The sequence below is a fragment of the Lithobates pipiens genome, unplaced genomic scaffold, assembly GCF_037356315.1.
Source record: "Lithobates pipiens isolate NorthernLeopardFrog02 unplaced genomic scaffold, aLitPip1_a1.2 Scaffold_25, whole genome shotgun sequence".
NCBI lineage: Eukaryota > Metazoa > Chordata > Amphibia > Anura > Ranidae > Lithobates > Lithobates pipiens.
In genome coordinates this window covers 78,064,662-78,086,558 of record NW_027507787.1, presented here as the reverse complement: position 1 = coordinate 78,086,558, position 21,897 = coordinate 78,064,662, and positions in this window count along the sequence as shown.

Genomic DNA, 21,897 nt, shown 5'->3' with positions numbered 1-21,897 from the left:
AGGCAACAGGGGGTAAGAATTGTTCTAGGAGGGGAGATTTGTGTGTGTTATAGGACTGGTGAATCAGGGGCGATTTGGGAGGGGGGGGTGCTAGAAGAGGTGATTTGGTAGAAAGAGGTAGGGAATTTTTGCTAGAATTTTATTTTTTCTGGTGGGGGAGGAGGTATTTGTGCTAGTAGAGATGATTGTTGGGGGGGGGGGGGTTCATACTAGGAGGCCGGATGGGGGAGTATTTGTGCTAGGAGGCAGATTTGGAGTAGAAGGGTGAATTTTGAGATTTGAGGGGTGGAGGATTTGTGCTGGGGTGATTTTTTTTTTTTCTTTTTTGGAGGGGGTCATTTGTGCTGGGGAAATTTGAAGGATTTATCAAGAGCTTCAGCTTAAATCCCTGCCCATCAATCATGCCCCCCTGAAATGTTTCTTCCACATTGGGCATAATTGTAGAATAATATAAAAACCAAAAAGAAAAATTACTGTGAACCTGAAATTAAGTCGGGGTGCCGCCCATCAGAGGGGCAGGGTATATTCACAAGCATATACTGTTTAGAAAAATAGAAAAAAGTGACACCCAAAGGCTATTTCCCAAAACTGTTTGTTGATTAAATACAAATATTACAAAATCGGAGGCATGCTTGTGGAAGCAGGCAGTCTCCACTATAAAATGCATGTGCCCCCCGTAATCATTTACCACCATCTAAATTCCACATCCCTACCCCTCATGAAACCAAACCCTCCAATAATTTGATATGGTTACCCACCCCTAATAATTCCCTGACCCCTAATGATGTTAACTAGAGTCTCCCCTAGGAGCTGGGACAGCATGACTGTGACCACTACCGTGGATAACTCCCCAGATGTTAACCCTGATTTGCACCTGTACCCTGACAAATATTCCAAATTAGATACCAGTCCATGTGACCTCCTGTGAATCCATGCAGGAGGGGGCCTTTACACCTTATAGCCACAATGGGTGAATGTAATGAGCACCCAAGTCAATGGAATTTCCTGAAAAGTTGCTTCAAATCACTAAACCACAAATTGACAGTGACTGTCTTATCCCAACTCAGTGGATAACCATGAATCTCTATGCCCTATATCAGAGCCGTGACTTAAAGCTCATATGACCATTCACTATATATATATATATATATATATATATATATATATATATGTCCACACTCTTGGTTGATTATATTCTGCTAATTCAACAATGTAGCTTCAGATCATGGCGTCAGTGAGGAGCTTTTAGCTCAAAGACAAAATTGATGTTATACATAGCATATCCACAGTTCATTACATCCGATCTGTCCAGTGCAAAAGCCGGATCCCAGCATTTCGGCTACCCTTGAAGCAGCTGCCGGTATGAACAGTCTATAACATCTTATGAATAACTACTCACTGTTCCTCTTCCTCCAATTCCACTCATATAGATTCAAAGCCTCCACTTCCAGGATCAGGTATCTGTTGGCTGTGTAAAGATGTGTGAGAGTGAAGCAGCAGAGCCGTGTGTTGGGTAGCTGATGCCTCTCTGAATGCCTAATCATAGACAGTTCCCATGTTGAATCATAGTCTCATGGAAAGGAGGGAGGTTATTCTAAAGATCTGTGTGGTCTGTTCAATCCAGCAAACATGCAGAGTAGCAAAGAGTGGATTAGTGTCTGTTCGTGATCTCCGTTGACAACTAGGACTCAGGTTTCTTAAGCAGTTGCTGGAAATGAGGCACAAGTTTCTTTTTCTTCAATGGCTTCTGGCTGGTTACAGACTGTCCTTCATGTTTAAGGCATGATAAATCTTGTCTATCAATCTCTGCTGCTCGCTTTTATTTGGGCTTTTGTTGACAACAGTTACAGACTTGTTTACCTTAACACCTGACTGTTCCAACTGTCAACAGTTCCCATTGTTTGAGGACAGCCTGTGTACTTGTTACCAAGGCATTCATTTGAGAAGCATCCTCAAACAAACTCAACAGTAACCGGATATGTCTCTATACTAAGACTGCTAGAAAAATCAGCAATATATTTTATATCAAACGCAGCACTTTCCACCCTTGATTTTTCTTTCAGACTCCGCACAGGCTAATAATTCATACTAAACATTTGCCTTGAATACAACCTCCTCCTATATTTATGCCACTGAGAATGTGTTCCAGTCTTTGGCTAAAAGTGCATTAGAAAGTCCATTCTAAAGTTCTTTAGAAACAAGTCCAGGCTTGTAATACATCAAAGGCCTTGCTTTCCACAGCAGTCTTCCATAATTCTGTGCATCATGTAATCATTTTTCTGTGGTCTTCCTATGGATCAAATCGGAGACAGCCTGTGGAGTGGAAAACAAAGTGGATTATCTAAAAGTGGTCAGCCTTCGCGCCGCTAAGTGGTAATAAGTGACTAAAGTGGAACAAAATCCAAAATCTGATATAATGAAACACAGATGCTGTGAAAAAAAGCCTGAGTGATATAAAGTGCAAATGCTAACTAAAAAATGCAGCAGGACAAAATAGTGAACACAAACTATCAAATAATGTATATAAAGGGGTGGGTCCTGCGCAAATCGTGCCACTCAAATAAAATACACAAATTCAAAATAATATAAATATGTGCATACATACAATGCCGTGAAAAAAAATATAGTCCAAAAAACAGCACGCATAAAAATATATAAAAAATATATAAAAAATGGAAAAAAGGTTTAATGATAGAACAATAATAAAATGTCCGCTACTCAAGGCTCCCAGAACTCTCACCTTTAAACGAAGTGAATAAGCAAATCAAACAAACTCCAGGATTCTCTTATTTCATTCATAAATAATAAATAATAGCCATCAGGCAGTGACAACTTCCTCCCGTCTTACTATACCCTCTTCCTGATTGTGCTTGTTTTTGCAATTAAAATGTGAGAGTCTTTACTGCTTTTTAATAAATTTACCTGCCGTTTTTTAAATAAGAGAATGAAATAAGAGAATCCTGGAGTTTGTTTGATTTGCTTATTCACTTCGTTTAAAGGTGAGAGTTCTGGGAGCCTTGAGTAGCGGACATTTTATTATTGTTCTATCATTAAACCTTTTTTCCATTTTTTATATATTTTTTATATATTTTTATGCGTGCTGTTTTTTGGACTATATTTTTTTTCACGGCATTGTATGTATGCACATATTTATATTATTTTGAATTTGTGTATTTTATTTGAGTGGCACGATTTGCGCAGGACCCACCCCTTTATATTCAAAGTGAATTATCTGTTTCTTCTAATAATAAAGAAACAGTAGAGCCTGGCCCCTCGGCTACAATCTCTCCTCAAACTAGCTTCTTGCCTGGATCTCTGATCAACACTTTGCCACCTGCCTGTATCCACTTCTGACCCTCCCAAGGAACATTAATAGTGAGGAGAGGAATTATGCTGATATTTCCCAGAAGATCACTGCTGTTTATTTTGGAAGGTTTGATGTTATAGAGCCTCACTTTCCACTCCGTCTGAGAAGTATTCCCTAAACAATCAGAATTCCAGCCACTGTCCTGAAGCTCATCTGCCAATGCCAATATAACCTCAAACCTTCCTGCAAGATTCCCTCTCATTCCTAGATAGGCTTCAGCTTCAGTTATGTCACTTTAGGTTTCTGAGTCATGGGAAGCAGTAACTTGGTACCTGTTAAGCCCTGTTCTTTCAGGAACCTTACCGAAATGCTGAACTCTGCACTCCAGTTGTGGAATCTTCACCCCAGCTCCCACTATCCTTTCATATGGTGTGCTTTTGGCTATTGGCCTAGAATTTAACAACATGACTGCCGGTGTGAGGACCCAATCCCACCCCCTTAGTGTATGTTTGGGTGAAAGCTTGCGCATCTGATCCTTCAATAGCCCATGGTATATTTCAATCTAACCAGCTGCCTGCGGATGGTATTGGATGTGTCACAACCAGTGCACTCCAGAATCTTTGGCCCACTGCTGTACTGTTGATTCAGTGAAGTGTGAGCTGTTATCACAACTTAGCACATGTTTGGTACAGTTCCCCATTACAGTCTTTATCAAGTCCATGGATCTAGGCAATCCTCTTTGCTGTGCCCATTTATATGTCGCTTTCTGACACAAATGTCCAGATTGTTTGTGGCCCCAGTTGGCCAAGTTCATCAACATAGGATCAATTGGGACAACTGCTTAGCAATTTGATCTGCCACTTTGTGATACTTCTCAAAGTCTGGGACTAGGGGCACATGTTCATCAACATGCCCCACTTTTATGGTGCCGGAGTAAGCTTCCTTCCAGATGTAGTGCCAGATTTTGTTGCCTCCCCACAACACCATTCCATGAATCATTCATTCATTGAACATCCACATGGGCATCCAAGCTGTCAGTTCTTTATTATAAATGTATTTTTATTGAGAAAAAGATTTCTTTCACAGAACAAAGTATATATGCTTCCGATACATACAATCAAAATTAACATTGCAACTGTAACAGCAAGTACCGCCGCAGGCGGGATATCAAATGTCGGTAACTTAAAATATCACATTAAAGGGGAAGGAACAGGATACACCACGGATTCGCATATAAAGATGCATAGTTAAACCAAATACCGTATTTTATAGAGGTAACGCAGGGGTAGGATCTCGGGAGTGAGCCATGGGAACAATTTCCTGGAAGCTCATGTCTATACATCGGGGTGTTGCCTCAGGATTCGATGTAGAGTTGTCCCATCTGTCCCATATTTTAGAAAATTTAGGTAGAGAGTCTTGTACCAAAGCAGTCATATGTTCCATTCTACGTATGTTTGCAATAGCGGAAATCAACTGAGAGTGGGTTGGGGGGGAGGAGGACAACCAAAGAGCAGGTATCACTCTCTTGGCAGCTAGGAGGACATATGCTGTCAGCTTCTTAGCGCTTTTTGAAAGCGTCGCAACAGGCAGGCCCAGCAAGTAATGCCTCGGGTCTAAAGGGATGGTGATCCCCAACACGGTATGGAGTAGGGATTGGACCATAGACCAAAAAGGTACAATTAAGGGGCAACTCCAAAAAATGTGATAATGAGTGCCCTCATGTCGTAGGCACCTCCAGCACATCTTAGATATAGAGGGGTCATATTTGTGTAGCATTTCAGGAGTTTTGTACCAAAACATCAGTACCTTATAGGCTGTCTCTCTCTGCTCCACGCACCTAGAAACCTTGGAGGTAGACAACCAAACATCTTGCCATTGAGAGAGGGTTAAGGGAGTCTGTAAAATAGTGGCCCATTTCCTCATATAGAGGTGAGCCTCCGCGGTGGGAGCAGTAGAATTGTGAAGAATGCTGTATATGACGGATATGAGGCCCTTCTGGCAAGGACCCTGGGAACATAAAGTTTCAAAGGTGGTAGGATTGACCAGAGCCAGGTCAGGGGATCTGGAATGAAAATAGTGTTTAAATTGGAGGTATGAAAATAGGAGTTGGTTCGGGATATCATACTTATTCTGAAGTTCTAAAAAGGATAGAAATTTACGAGATATCGGGTTTACTAGGTGGCGAAGTTGGAAGATACCCGAACTGAACCAGGGGTACATATTCTTCAAGGAGAGACTATCAGGTATGTCTGGATTGAAAACGACATTTAACATAGGTGAGCATGGAGAAGAGAGAGAGTACCTCCCATGACATTTTTTCCATATGGATAGAGTAAATAACATCGGCCCAAGGAGTATGCGTCTAAGCTGAGCCATAGAGGAGGGCAGATCTGACCACAGCATGGAGCAAGAGTGAACAGGACCAATGACACTCATTTCAAGTTCCGACCATCTACTGGTAGCGAAATAGGACGACCAGGAGATAGCCGGCAGAAGGTGAGTCGCATAAAAGTACTTCACTATATCAGGAGCTCCCAACCCCCCATGAGACCGCGGAGCAAAGACCACGGTCTGGGCGATTCTGTGCATTTTATTTCCCCATATAAATTTAGTGAAGGCCCGTTGAATATTCCGAAGCTGAGGCATGGAAATAGCAATTGGTAACGTTTCAAAGAGATACAAAAATTTAGGGAGTATGGCCATTTTTAATACATTAATCCTACCCAGGAGGGACAGAGGGCAAGTTGACCAGCTTCTGAGCAGACTATGTGTTTCCGCTATCAGAGAGACAAAGTTAGCTTCGTATAAGGAATTATATGTAGCGGTCAAATTAATGCCAAGGTATTTAAGGGAGACCGGGCACCAATGGTAGGGGAAGTCATTCTTTAAAGAAGCCAGAAGTGGAGGAGGAATGTGAATGGGGAGCGCTTCAGTTTTAGTCGTGTTAACCCTATACCCCGAGAGTTTACTGAATGTATCCAGGAGTGTATGAAGTTTGGGGAGGGAAATTTGAGGTTTCGTCAAGGTGAGGAGGATGTCATCTGCAAAAAGGGACAACTTATATTCCTTCAGTTTGAGAGAAATCCCGCTTATATCTGAGTCTTCCCTTATAGCTGCGGCCAAGGGCTCAAGGCATAATATAAACAACAGGGGGGATAGGGGACATCCCTGTCTAGTGCCGTTACTATGCGTAAAGAGTGGGGATCTATAAGATGCCAATTGGACCTGGGACGTGGGAAGTGAGTACAAGGCCTGCAGGGCTGACAGGAAAGAACCAGAAAAACCAAAACGCTGGAGCGTGGCAAACATGTACGGCCATCCCAGCCTATCAAAGGCTTTTTGTGCGTCTAAACTCAAAATAATGGCAGGGCGGGATGTCTTGTCGAGCAGGTCTATGAGATCGATGGTGCGTCTAGTGTTATCACCGGCACGTCTACCCAGGACAAATCCCACCTGGTCATTATGGACCAGGGCGGGAATCATCGAGGAAAGTCTATTAGCTAAAATTTTGGTGAAGATCTTATAATCGGAGTTAAGTAAGGCTATGGGTCTGTAATTGTCCGGTAGGGTAGGGGATTTACCCGGCTTCGGGATAACCGTTATGTGCGCATGTAGGAATTGGGAATGAGGCACTCTACCTTTCTGTAAAGAGGAAAAAAGATTTAGCAAATGAGGGCTCAGAGTCGGAAGGAAAGATTTATAATAGATATAGGGAAGTCCGTCTGGGCCTGGGGATTTATGGGATGGGAGAGCTTTCACTACCGCAGCCAATTCCTCTGGCGTGACGGCAGCGTTCAGGGTATCCACCTGGGAAGAGGATAACACTGGTAGTTTCAAAGAGGTGCAGAAGTCATTAAAGCTATCTTGGGAGAAAGCGTGGTTGGGATCGGAGGTTAGGCAGTTATATAGTTTCTTATAAAAAGCACCAAAAACTTTAGACATTGTTAAGGGGCAATAGGTTGGTGTGCCATCCGACTGAATAAGAAGATCGGGATAGGAGTGGAATAAGCGGGGTTTGAGCTTATTCACCAACATCCTATGAGGCTTGTTAGCGAACTCATAAAATTTCTGTTTTGCCCAGAGTAGGGCTTTGGAGCATCTATGCAAATCTAATGATTTTAACCGTTCGCGTAGGGAGGTCACTGCGCGGAGACGAGACACCGAAGGGGAGGACAGGAGCAGAGCTTCAGCTTTTTGCAACTGAGAAAGAATATCTAGTCTCTGCGCTGCCGAGTCCCGCTTAAGGCGGGAGCCGGCTGAGATACATTCTCCTCTAAAGAAGGCCTTGTGCGCCTCCCAAAGGGTGGATACGTCCCGCACAGATCCCACGTTAAATCGGAAAAAGTCAGTTAAACTTTGAGATAAATGAGCCTTAGTGACCGGATCCCGGAGAAGGAAGTCATTAAGTCTCCAATGACAGGTCCTGGGTGTAGAGGAGGAGAGGGTAAGGTCGAGCTGGACCGAGGCATGATCCGACCACGTCATGGGATTCAACTCTGAGGCTACTGCCGACGTCAGTAGAGGTGCCGTTACAAAAATATAATCCAATCTAGAGTACATTTTATGTGGGGGGGAATAAAAAGAAAATTGGCGGTGTGTGGGGTGTTTAATCCTCCAAATATCTAGCAGGTGATGGGATCTAATAAGCTTGCGAAACGCAGTGGATTGACGTTCAGTTTTGGAAGAGGGGTTACCTGGGAAAAGGGTTTGTCTGTCCCTCTTAGCGGACATGGTCATATTAAAGTCCCCGCCAATGATCATGAATGGCTGGGCATAGGAGCCCAGAGCATCCAAGACCCCAGAGAGGAACTGAACCTGGCCCGAATTTGGGGCGTAAATATTAACTATAGTAAGTGAGCGGGATAAGTAGTCGCAGTCCAGGAGAATGTATCTACCCTGTGGGTCAAGGAATGAGGACTTCACCCGCAACGGGCAGGTTTTTTTAATCAGTATCGCGACCCCTGCTTTACCAGAGGGATCGGGAGCCATAAAAGAAACCGGAAAATGTTTAGCAGCAAATTTAAGAGAGCCTCCTGGGCGGAAGTGAGTCTCCTGGACTAGGACCACGTCTGCGTTGGAGGACTTGAACTCCTTCAGAGCCAACCATCGCTTATGAATAGAGTTCAAGCCTTTAACATTGTATGTAAGTACCCTTAAAGCCATTGTGCACCAAGTAGTTGAAGCTTAAAGTACCCATAACCAACATACAATAAACAAATATACCTGAGTAAACCAAGGAAATACTGGGAGCCGTGGTGTATCCTAGGAATGAAAAGCGGGTAGAAACATATAATAACAACAATAATGCATCTAGAGATTGAAAAAGACAACAGCCAAAATGGGCAAGAAATGAAAAAAAGGCCAAAAAAAGGCCTAAAAAGTAAAAAAGTAAACTATAAGTAATAGCAAAAAGGCCTGGGGGGTAAAAACCACCCAGGAGTCCGCAGCCGCAGCCGCAGAACAAAAGGAGGCACATCAAGGGTACCTGCTCATCTAGAGGGACCCTGCCACCTTCCAGAAAAAAGCTATAGGCAGCGTGAACAATATACCATAGTCCCAATCAACAAAAACAAAAAGAAAAGTCACAACCCGTAAATAGGGGTGTGAATACCCCCTGTCAAGAGGGAAAAAAAAAAAAACACAAACATGGCGAAATAGGGGCCGAAGCCAAGATAAACCAAACACAGCACTTAAATGTTCTCTTCAAGGAGGTAGTCTGGGATGCAAGTTCCGCTGGGGAGTAGAGAAGGATTTCTGCGATCTCTGACGAGCTGGGGTCCAAATCCGTGTCGGGATGGCCGTGGGTCTGGGTGTCGTTGGAAGCGGGACAGGGTCTTCGTCAGGCAGTGGTGGCAAACCCAGACTGCGTATGAAAGCTTCACTTTCCTGAAGGTCCCTCATGGAGTATTGAATCCCATCTTTAGTAGCCGAAAGACGAAAGGGGAAACCCCAGCGATACGGAAACTGGTGATTCTGCAGATGGGCAGTTACAGGGCGGAAGCTGCGACGTTTAGCCAAGGTAATGGGGGATAGGTCACTGAAAATTTGTATCTTGGCCCCTTTAAATTCCAGACGAGACTTGTTACGGGTGGCCACAGTCAGAGCTTCTTTGCTGTCGTAGTAGTGGAAGCGTACAATGATGTCTCTAGGGTTGGCCCCGGCTGGGGGCTTTGGGGCTAAAGACCTGTGGGCCCTATCCAATCTCCAATCAATGTCCGGGATTTTAGGGGCGACAACATTGAAGAGGCTGAGAAGGTAAGGTTTAATCTCCCCCTCACTAACGGTCTCGGGGACTCCTCTGATGCGTAGGTTTTGGCGGCGTTCCCTGTTCTCCAAGTCCTCCTGTTGGGACTGGAGCTGTGAGACAGACTGCTTCAAACCGGCATTATCCTCCTCCAAGACGTGTACATATTGCAATAAATCGTCAAATTTGGTTTCCAGGACGTCAGTCCGTTCCCCAATCTGGGCCAGCTCCCCCCGCAGTTCATGGGCGAGTTTGCCCATTTCCTTCGAAACATTACTGGTCAAGTCTTGCAGGAGAACTCGCAGTTTATCGTCGAGTACTTCAACTGTAACAGGGGCGGACATCGTGTCAAAGTGGCCCTTTGACAAAGGGCTCGGATTATCTTGTACGGACAGTTGGGAAGCCACTTGTGCGTATGTGGAAGAACCCGGAGTTGGAACAGGGGAGGCCGGCCTGCTTAGGAAGCGATCTAAAGTCTGTGAGGGCCGCAGTTCAGGAGACAGAGATTGAGGGAGGTGTTTCGGACCGTATTTCACCATGAGGCGTTGGGACTAGGCATACATTCAGTTACACGTGGAGCTCCCCATGTAAAGGTAGCGACTGTGAGCTGTAGGGGAACATTGAAAGGCGGCTAGGGCTCGTAGAGAGTGATCACATGTCTGTCAAGTAAAGGGACCCGGGGTGTGACCCCAGAATAGGACGTTGCAGATTAGAGGGTAGTGGGGGGGTTGGAGCCCAGGTAACACTATATCACTGGAGTATGAGGAGAGTCTAGGCATAAACCAGGATGCGGCTGAGAGAGATGTAGGCCTCAGGAGGGTGGGTGGAGGGACTGGGTGCACCAAGATGGCCGCTGGTGGGGCCTAGGGCGTGTGTGCAGGACTCAGAGAGGCACCAGAACCAAGTGGGCAGCGATCCAGTGGGGGACAGGCTGAACTGAGAGTGGGGGCAATGTTCTCCCTGCAGGAATCTGTGGAGCAGCTGCCAAAAGGGGTTTGCAGGAGGACTGCTTTAGGCCTCGGGTGTACCAAGATGGCCGCCGGGTCTCACCTCTCAGGGCGCAGCTCTGGATCCTCTCCGGGCCTCCGGCGGGCGCTCATCCGCCTCCTGTCTCAGGCGAGGGGGTCCGGTGGGTCCAGTAGGGTGATGCGCCGTGGGATCCGGCTCTGGATACGCCTCGAGAACCGCCGTCCGGAGGTCTCGAGGCACGGAGTAGGCCGCAAGATGGCGGCGGAGACCGGCCTGTCTCGCCGCTCGCAGCCCCGGGGTCCGTTTCGGCGATGGATCGGCCGAAAATAGCAGCTCCGTCCGGAGCTCGGATGGTCCCTGGGATGGATGGATAGCCTAGAAGGGCGAAAAAACGCCCGGCGGGCACGGATGGCTATAGATGCTGAGAGGTCTCTGCGGAGCTCAGCCAAGGCACATCCGTCCGTCTCCACTTCCGGTCACGCCCCAAGCTGTCAGTTCTTTAAAGACTGCCCAGCTGTCAGTGTAGATAGTGACATGGGAAGAAGGATGAAGAGCTACAGCTTTCAACTCTGCAAACTGACTGGAATTCCGCTCTACTGCAGGACTGTGTCTGTACTTGGGTTGTAGGATGCTGCTGTCCATTGGTGCCCAGATGAGGTAACTATTGCGGAACCATCAGGGAACCATGCTGACTCTCAAGTCTTCCGACAGAGATTAAAAGGATGGAGTCTCTTGAATGGGGATGACTAGAGCACAGGAATTCCTTTTTCAGGCTGGGTGCTGGTGAAAGCAACAAAAACATGCCAACTGTTTTGAAATGTCTGACATCACCAGCTGCAATACCTACTCTTTCTTGAAGGTACCAATTCTATTTAATCGTTGTCTGGTTCTGGGCTACAGCTACTCTAGTGGTCAGTCCATTATCTCTCACCCATCCTGCTATTGGCAATGCAGTATGCATGATGAATGTGTCCTTTTCTGTAATGATCTCTACATGTTTAAGTGCTGTGTAGGCCACAAACAGGTACTTCTCTAAGGGTGTGTATCTCTTCTGTGCCGCTTCAGATGAGTATTGCTCTGTCCTTTCTTTTTGTTTGGCTACTACAGACTCCAAGATATGGTGCCATCCTGCTCCACTACCTCCATCTAAAACGGTATTCCTTGTCTCATGGGTCCCAATGCCTGATGCTGAAAAATGGCTTCTTTAGCAGCAAGGCATGAAGTCTGCTGCTCTGAACCCCATGAGAATGCAATCTTTTACTTGGTGACATTATATATAGGCCTTAGGATTAGTCCAAGATGTGGGATGAATGATCTCCAGAATCCCACAACTCCAATGAACGTCTGTGCCTCCTTTTTGGTAGTAGGGTGAGACAGTGCCTGGATATAGATATGTGCGGTTAGTTTCGTTCCGATTTAAAATTCTGAAAAGGTTTTGTTTTTCGGAAATTCAGGTGTATCCAAATCTCCAAATTACAATAGTACCGAATTTAAACTAATCTGAAATAACAAAAATGAATTGGACGAAATTTGAATTCAAATCATTTTCAAATCGTTTTCGAATTCAAATCATTTTCAAATTTGAATTTGAAAAGTTTTCAAATTGTAATAGTTTTCCAATTACCAAAAAGAATAAAATAGAATAGAGAATAAAGGAAAACAAAATAATAATAAAAAACTAGAAAAGAATATAACAGAAAATAAAAGAATAAGGATAATAGAGTAAAACGGAACAACATAGAATAGAAGATAAAAGAACGGAATAGACTAGAATATGATAGAGAAGAATAGAATAACATAGAATATAACCATCTTCTGAAACTCGAATTTCAAATAGAATAAATTTGAATTTGAATACATAAGAAAATAATAGAATAGAAAACATGAAGAAAAGGAGAATGTTGGGACTTTAAATGAGGTGGTGACTTGGTAAGGTCAGTTGCCTCCATCCATATCTAAATGAGACAAACAGGAGAACTGAGGGTTGGGACATTATATGAAGCATGCAGGTGTAGAAAATTTTAATTGATTGGAAATCAATAATGTGTTACATGAGGGTAATCATGAATAGACCTAGATAACCAATGCAATTCACTCAGTAGATATACATACAATAATTACAAATTGTCCCTTAGTAACACAAATCGCACAAAACAAGTCATGATTTGGTCAGATAAAACATATAATTAGGCATAAAACCATGGCATATAATAATTGCTCTATGCATTTTGTGGATCCATCCACTCTTCAGGAGCATGCACGTGGATAAATGAATACTGTAGTATAGTAATAAAAAGACTATCTATATGGTCTGACCCTTTCAAGGAAAAGAGATCAAGATGAGAGAAATAGATAAAATTACCTAGGAGAAAAAAAAAAACTACTCTCAAAGGTACTTGCATTCAATGTGTCTATGCAGTAGGAGTGTACCAACATGAACCAGAGAACTCTGATATGGGACTTCCTCCTCCCCTTTATATACTATGAGTGGACCGCCATTACTATGCAGCGACATCACGCTCCATGTGATGGAGCTGCTGTGCCACTCCATGATACCGCCACTCTCCACCACCTTTTACATCTAGCGGCTAAGTGGAGGGATGATTTTGGCATCGTTTTTGGATGGCTTGTCTGCCCAGCTGTAGGTGTCCCCTCTCCACAATGCACTCCAGCGTGACGTTGGTGGGTGTGGCAAGCTTTCGCTTATAGGTCATTCTGGGGCGTTTGACTCACATGGTGGTCCCATCTTCTCCCTTGGACACTCTGGATCATTTAGTTTGTATTAGGTAATCTGACTTTCACTCTTCACTACTATTATTTTACTTGGCACTTTGGGGTTTCATCTCATCCAATCTTTCTGGTCACACTGATTCCTATTTTTTCATGTATTTCACCATTTTATCATCTTCAACTCTTACTCGGAACTGAACTCTATCTAAACACTCATTAGCATCTCATTACCCAATGCTTTATCTTTATGCTTTGCTTAAGTTTTGTTTTTTTATTTTTGGTTTCAGCACTTATGGTCATTTATGACTATTTTCATCTTTCGGAATTTCCTTTCTTGGAAATCATCCTTGTTGAGTCCTGGGCTGGCCTAACCAGCTCAGCTCCCACCAGCAATACCCCTAGGGGTGCTCTGATTCATGTTGGTACACTCCTACTGCGTAGATACCTAAAATGTAAGTACTTTTGAGAGTGGTTTGGGGGGGGGGGGTTCCTAGGTAATGTTGCCTTCTATTTATCCCATCGTAAGACCAGACCATTTGGCTGGCCAAAGACCATTGCTCTTTTTGCGATTCGGCAGTGCACCACTTTAACAATTACGAGGTTGTGCGACATGGCTCCCAAACAAAATTGATGCCCTTTTTTGCCCATAAATAGAGCTTTCTTTTGGTGGTATTTGATAACCTCTGTGGTTTTTATTTTTTGTGCTATAAACAAAAAAATAGCAACAATTTTGAAAAAAACACAATATTTTTTACTTTTTGCTATAATATCCCTAAAAAAATTTTTTTTCCCTCAGTTTAGGCTGATACATATTCTACATATTTTTGGTAAACAAAAAAAAAAATCACAGTAAAAGTTTCTTGATTGGTTTGTGCAAAAGTTATAGCATCTACAAAATATGAGATAGTTTTATGGCATTTTTATTATTATTTTTTTTTTACCAGTAATGGCAGCGATCAGCAATTTTTATCACAACTGCAACATAATGGTGAAAACATTGGACACTTTTGGCATGATTTTGGGACCATTCACATTTATACAGAGATCGGTGCAATTAAAAATGCATTGATTGCTTTGTAAATGTGACTGGCAGAGAAGGGGTTAACCACTAGGTGGCGCCGTAGGGGTTCAGTGTGTCCTAGGGAGTGATTCTAACTGTGGGGGGAGGGGCTGTGTGTGACACGACACTGATCACTGCTCTCTGATCACAGGAAGCTGTGATCAGTGTCGTGTCACATGGGGAATAAAATAAAAATAATAGAATAGAAAATAACATAATAACATAGAAAAAAATAGAATATTAAGTATATAATCATTTTCCAAAATTTTAATTTTGAATAGAATACATATGAATAGAAAAAAGTAGAACAGAAAATAAAAGAATAAACAAATTTAAAAAAAGAGTATAATAAAAAAACGATAGCATAGAATAGAATAGATTAGAATAGGAAAATTGCTACATTCATTCTATTATATTGTTTTTTTGTTTTTTGTTTTTTTTCCCTACACTATTGTTTTCTATTCTATTCAAATTGATTATATTTGGATTTTGGAAAATGGTTATATATATATATATTCTATTCTACTCTATTGTTTTTTTTTTTTAATTCTATACTTTTCTATTTTATTTGATATTCAGGAGATAGTTATAATCATTCTTTTTTTATTATTTTTTTATTCTATTCTAGTCTATTCCTTTCTATTCAATTCAATTCCATTCTATTCTTTTATTTTCTATACTATTTTCTTCTGTTTTACTCTATTATATATTATTATTTTATTTTCTGTTATATTAGTTTCTATTCTATTTTTTATATTCTATGCCTTTATTTTCTATTCTACTTTATTCTCTTCAGAAATTGGAAAACTATTCAAATTCGAAAACCTTTCCAATTCGAAACATTTTCCAATTTGAAAACTATTCGAAATTTGAAAACTTTTCAAATCGATCCGAATGCGAAAAATTTGAATTGATTTGAAATGAATAAATGAAAACAAATGAAATAAACAAAATAAATTCCAAAAACAAATTAAAAGAATTAAGTAAATTTAACAAAAAAAACGAAACAAAACAAAGTGTTTCGTTATGCACATGTCTACCTGGATAGTTTGCACAATTGTTTCTGGTATTTTTCCCTGTGGCCCAGTCTACAACATTCCCAGGAATTTCACCTCTGTTGGCAGGTCTTTGGACTTCATCTCTGTTGATATCACACCCTCTGTTCTCCATGTACTGTATCAGCAGGTGCAGTGCTTCAGTTACATCAGCTTTCATCCGGCGATCATGATGTCATCAATGTAGTGAAACACAGCGACTTTCAAATTCAGGGTACCGTATATACTCGAGTATAAGCCGAGATTTTCAGCCTCTTTTTTGAGGCTGAAAGTGCCCCCCTCGGCTTATACTCGAGTCATCGCTGTCTGCCCGCTCGATCAGCGTGTCGAGCAGACAGACAGCGGCCATTCTATAATTCAAAAGCCGCGCCTCCGGCTCCGCCTTCGCCTGTGAGAGGCGGAACACTGAATTTCCCAGCAGCCTGTGTTCCGCCTATCACGGACATCGTATCATCCTCGTACTACGGACGAGGATGATACGATGTACGTGATAGGCGGAACACAGGCTGCTGGGAAATTCAGTGTTCCGCCTATCACAGGCGAAGGCGGCGGCGCAGCTTTTGAATTTTACAATGGCCGACGAAGAGGGCACGGGACGGAGGCAAGGCAAGGCACGGCACGGGACGGGACGGGACGGGACGGAGGCAAGGCACGGCGGCGAGGCACGGAGGCAAGGAGGCAAGGCACGGGACGGAGGCTCGGGACAAAGGCTCGGGACACAGGTAGGCTGGACACACACACACACACACACACACACACACACACACGGATGGATACACACACACACAGGGATGGATGGATGGATGGAGACACACACACACAGGGATGGATGGATGGATGGATGGAGACACACACACACAGGGATGGATGGATGGATGGACACACACACACACAGGGATGGATGGACGGACACACAGGGATGGACGGACACACAGGGATGGACGGACACACACACAGGGATGGACAGGCATGTCTTACCCTCGGCTTATACACGAGTCAATAAGTTTGCCAGTTTTTTTGGGGGTAAATTGGGGGCCTCGGCTTATATTCGGGTCGGCCTATACTCGAGTATATACGGTACTTAAATCTCAGACAATCATTCCATGACAAATTGTTGGAGAATGAACATAGTCTTCAGGAAGCATGGTGAAAGTGTACTGGTGGCTGTACTGGTCAAAATCAAAAAGAAAGCATTAGCCAAGTCTATCACAGCATAATATTCTCCTGCCTCTTTAACAGTTTTCTCAACAATGAAGATCATATATGGTACAGCTGACTTCAATGGAGGTGCCACTTTGTTCAGACCTCTGTAATCCACAGTCATTCTATAAATCCCATTAAGTTTCTTTACTGGGAACATCAGAGAGGAGAAACGATTTACAGCAGGTCTTAGGATCCCTACTCTCAACAGGAGCAATGTAGACAGGGGGTCCATTTTGCATGACCTCTGACCACAGCCTTCACTGCCCTAACCAGATATGCTTTGTGAGAATGCCTGAAATAATAATATTTTTGGGTAACTAATACCAAAACATTTGTCTAAAGTCCTGGTCCCTTACCAATAGCCAATTTCACTTCCTAACTGCTGGTTGTGGTTTACCCTCCCAAACCTTTTACATAAATCAATTCTCCTTTGTGATGGTAAGAATTTCCCTGATTTCCCTCTGTCCTCTTTGCTATTACAGGAGACCCACCTTCCCTTCATAAAGGATAAGGAACCTTCCAATCCCCTTTTCTGAGTCTCTCTAACTCCTCCCCAGGATAAAGGGGTTTGGGTTCATGTGCAGTATTGGGAAATGGTTTGGGGGGTCTGCTTTGTTTTCTCTTAATCTAGGCTGCTATTATCTTCGCTAGGAGTAGTAGCGTTCCTAACTCTAACAGTAGAAACCCCATCTATTTCATCTTTAGATACTCCTGCCTTTAATAGGTCCACCCACATTTCTTTCCTAGAGATAACTAGCCTAGTTCACCTCCTGTATTCTCTGTTCTTTTCTGTTTGTTTTCTCCCTGCCTTGCTTTGATCTGACATGTTTTGTTTTAGTTTCCTCTAGCTCCCCCAACTGGCTTAAGAGTGTAGGGGGCTCCATTAATCTTGCTGTTTATTTCCAAACCTCCAGCAAGGACAATAAATGAGCCCTGAGATTAAATGGTGCAGACTTCATTAGCTTAGAGTGCAGAGGAGATGTAAAGGGTTCCATACCTGGACCCATCCATTTTGGAAATGTATTTAATCCGGTTAAACTACCCATCTCATGTAACCTGGAAATACCTCTCCTATTGTTCTCCGGGAGTAAGTATTTTCCAGGTCATTAGGACAGTGTATACTTGGACTATTCCATCTCTCACAAGGTCTAAAAGTGAAAAATAAACACTAAATGCTCTGGCTTTTCACATGGCGTGACTCAATTGCGGATCATGAGTTAACAATCAGCCACTGCTTCACCGCCTGAAAAAACAACACTGTCCACCCCTTCATCCCACAAATGTAGGAGCCAACTCGGTAGGGATTCCCCGGGCCTCTTTTTGTTTTGTTTTGCCAGTTCATGGAGTTCAGTTTGTGTAAACTCCCTTCTTCAAATTCGACATCTCTGGGGTTGTGATAATGCACCTCCCCCTCTATCATATCCTCTGTCATGTTGCCTTTCCCTATGCTCAGTAATGAGAGGTCTGGCACATTTTTTCTTTCCCATTGGATGATCATCATCAGAAACATCCAACGCTATCTCTTCATCCTCACTATCATCTGAGGAGGGCACATCCTCACAATATCAATTTGGGGATGTGACAATGACACAAACCCTGGTTTTACTAACAGATTTATGGCCCTTTCTTTTCCTTAAAGCGGGAGACCGTTTTTTTTTTTTTTTAAAGCCAGCAGCTACAAATACTGCAGCTGCTGACTTTTAAAATAATGACACTTACCCGCCCAGCACGCCCGCCATGTCGGCACCCGAAGCCGATCTCTCGATCATCTCTCGGGTGCTGCTGCCACCATCTTGGGTATGGGAATCAGGAAGTGGAGCCTTGCGGCTTCATTTCCCGGTTCCCTACTGTGCATGTGCGAGTCACGCTGCGCAATAAGGATGGTCCCCTCTGTCTCTGGGATCCGTGTGTTTCCCAGCAGACAGTGGGGAACTTTCGGAAAGGAGCATAGATTCTGTGGAAAGGGGCGTACTTTCTGCAGATATCTATGCCGGAAGTGGGTGCAGATACCTGTACTGTACAGGTACCTGCACCCCCCTCCCCCTGAAAGGGGCCAATTGTGGCGCCGGAGGGTTCCAATGAGCGGAAGCTCCACTTTAGGGTGGACCTCCGCTTTAAGGCATTAATTGATTTGGTCTTGAGGGCTGCACACTGCTCTTATAAATAAGCCTGACTAGCAGTTGAACAAACACACTGCAAAGCAACTGCTAGCTGGTGTTTTATTCAACCTGAAAAATAGTAGAGTACTGAATAGGGAATTTCAAAGGTACATATTTCAGATATACACTACAACATGTTATTGTAAAAGTACAAAAAATTTATATTTATACACAACACTTCAATAAAATGGATACAGACATGTATTCAGAGTCATAAGTATATACACAGAATCCCTATTAGCGACTCTGTTACATGCTGAAATGCAATACTTAAAATACTGCGTCCAAAAACGTCTACATGTTTCGCCAAAAGTGGCTACATCAGGAAAAATGGACAAAGTTGTTCAAAAGTAATTATTAGGTAAATTCTGATATAGATTCTCAACCTTTGGTGTATAGAAAAGAAAGAAAATACAAATCAAAAAATACACATAAACATAAACAGCATTAGATCAATCCAAAGTGGCCACATGAAACTCCACCGGGGACGTCCACATCGGACACAATCTCCCATCCCCATCCAAAATCCCCCCCCTTACACAAAAAAAAACACCTATATTGCAACACTCCATACCTCAACATAGGTCCAGGGGTGAGCACTTACAGGGAGTCAACCAAAAATGTAATCCGACAAACCTGCTTTGCACTCCGTGGTCAAACGTGGCCGTGTTGGGTCACACGTAGGGGGGATGACTTAATGTAAATTTTATCACAGCGGATATTGAATAATAATACCTAAGATACAACATATATAGTTATAGTCCTTGATAGTCAAATTCTTCCATTTGGAGTTTGACAAATTATTTATGTATATAAGCGGGAAAACAGGTCAATAGACTAAACATAAACAGACCCCGGGCACTCACCACCTTTTAATTCCTAAGTTTACGCTGAATATATCTAGTATCACTATTGGGAGCTCAAGCACATGGAGGCCAGGCAAATAACACACAGCACACTTAAAAATAAAAAATATAAGAAATGAAAAAGAAAAAAAGAAATGACAAAGTATAAAAATAGAATATTCATAAAAATACCTCTGTATATTTTTCATAATCTTATCTGAAAACAGAGGAATTAAAATCATAGAGAGTATATCTCACCTCTTAATAAGATATAACGTCTTGACGTGCACACCTGAAAATCAGTTGGTGTGCGTAATCACATGAAAGAGGGAAAAAAGCCAAACCATTGTATCTCCATGATACAAACTGAGGTATGTTCTCAATAGATCAAGGATGTCCAAACTTTTTTCAAAGAGGGCCAGATTTGATGAAGTGAACAATGCGCGAGGGCCGACCATTTTGCCTGACATTCTTTGAACCATTAAAATTCGGTCTAAGTGTGTTCGTCCGAGCACTAATACACTTCCCCACAAGAATTCTCTTGCCTTTGTGGCTGTGTGTGGTGAATATTTGAACTCAAGTGTATTATTTGGATACATCGTATTTATTGGTGTATAACACGCACCTTCACTTTAAGAGGGAAGCTTCAGGAAAAAAAACTTAAAATTTTAAATAAAGAACTGTGAAGCAAAATAAGGGTCAGTGTCCATCTGCAGACCCACAATTGCCAGGAATGCAGCACCCACCATTGCTAGGAATGCAGCGCCCACCATTGCCAGGGATGCACCCACCATTGTCGGGAATGCACCCACCATTGCCGGGAATTCAGGCACCATTTGCCGGGAATGCAGGCACTATTTGCCGGGAATGCAGGCACCATTTGCCAGGAATGCAGGCACCATTGCCGGGAATGTAGCCACCATTGCCAGGAATTCAGCCACTATTGCCAGGAATGCAGCTCCACAATTGCAATTGCCAGGAATGCAGCCACCATTACCATCAGTGCAGCCATGGAGGGCAGGATGAGCGCCAAAGACATCTTACAGGAGAATGTCCTGTTTACACAACGGCCTCTTTAAGAGAAAGTCCCGGCTCCTTTGATGGACAGCACAGTCGTCCAATGGCAGAGACATGACTTCCTATTACAGAGGCTGCTGTGTAAACAGGAAATTCTCCTCTTGTGTGCACGGCACTCTTCCCGCCTCCTCCCTTCCGACGCAGCCGGACTATATATCTTTTGTGGCCCCGGCGCTGGGAGATCGCCGGAAGCCACAAAAGATATATATATGTTTAAATAACCGGACAGGCCGTTCAAAACCGGACCGCGGGCCGGACTTTGGGCATGCCTGCAATAGATGGTTCCACTGCACAAAAAAAAAAAAAAAACCTTTTTATAAAAACACAATAGGAGATTACTCTAAGGAGCCCGCTACTCATTCCTGTGGCCAACTCAGATGTCACAAATGCATTTCTTGATTGCCATATACAAATGTCCGAAAAACAATATACAAAATTATTCGGCAAATATTATACATAACAGAAAAAGAAAAGATTATTAAACATAAGTTTTCCTCATGTGGGTAAATCCACAGCCCCCTCTCCACTCAGGGGGCCACCAGATAGCCCACATGACCCACCCATGCTCCCCCACCATACACACTGGTTGGGCATGTGGGCCCATAACAGGAAATCAGGAGCGGGCATGACCAAACTGTCCCATGGCAGCACCGAATGCCCAAGGTCAGAGCACAACAGGAAACGCCCAGAGACAGACATCAAGAATACAAGTAATTACTAATGTTTCACCATGGATAGTCCACCCAAATTCATAGAAAAGGTTTTTAGCTTATCCTTTCATTAAGCCCTGGGTATCGAGTCGATTCGAACAAATATATTCATTGGGTTTCTAACTGGAAAAGTTGAGGTATGTGTTCAAGGCTAAAAAATCCAATGGATTTAACATTGAAATTGTGGTATAGCCATACGTGTCGACTTATAGGTGTTTCCATCCTGCATTTAGAGATGAGGGATACATGATCCCTTATCCTACAAAACAGGACGCTTAGTCTTCCCCACGTAAAATGCTCCACATACACATTTCATCAAATATACAGAGACAATTGTTTGACAATTTATCCCTCCTTTCCATAATACAGAGACAAAAGTTGCACTTGCCACATGGATATGTGCCTCATGCCAATACAATGTATTCCCGACGTGCATCAATGATTGCACCTACTCCCATGTGGGTCACCAACCAGCCTTTAAAATGATTTGCCCAGGTCCCTCTGAGGATGTGGATCGGGACAGATTTGACATTATAAA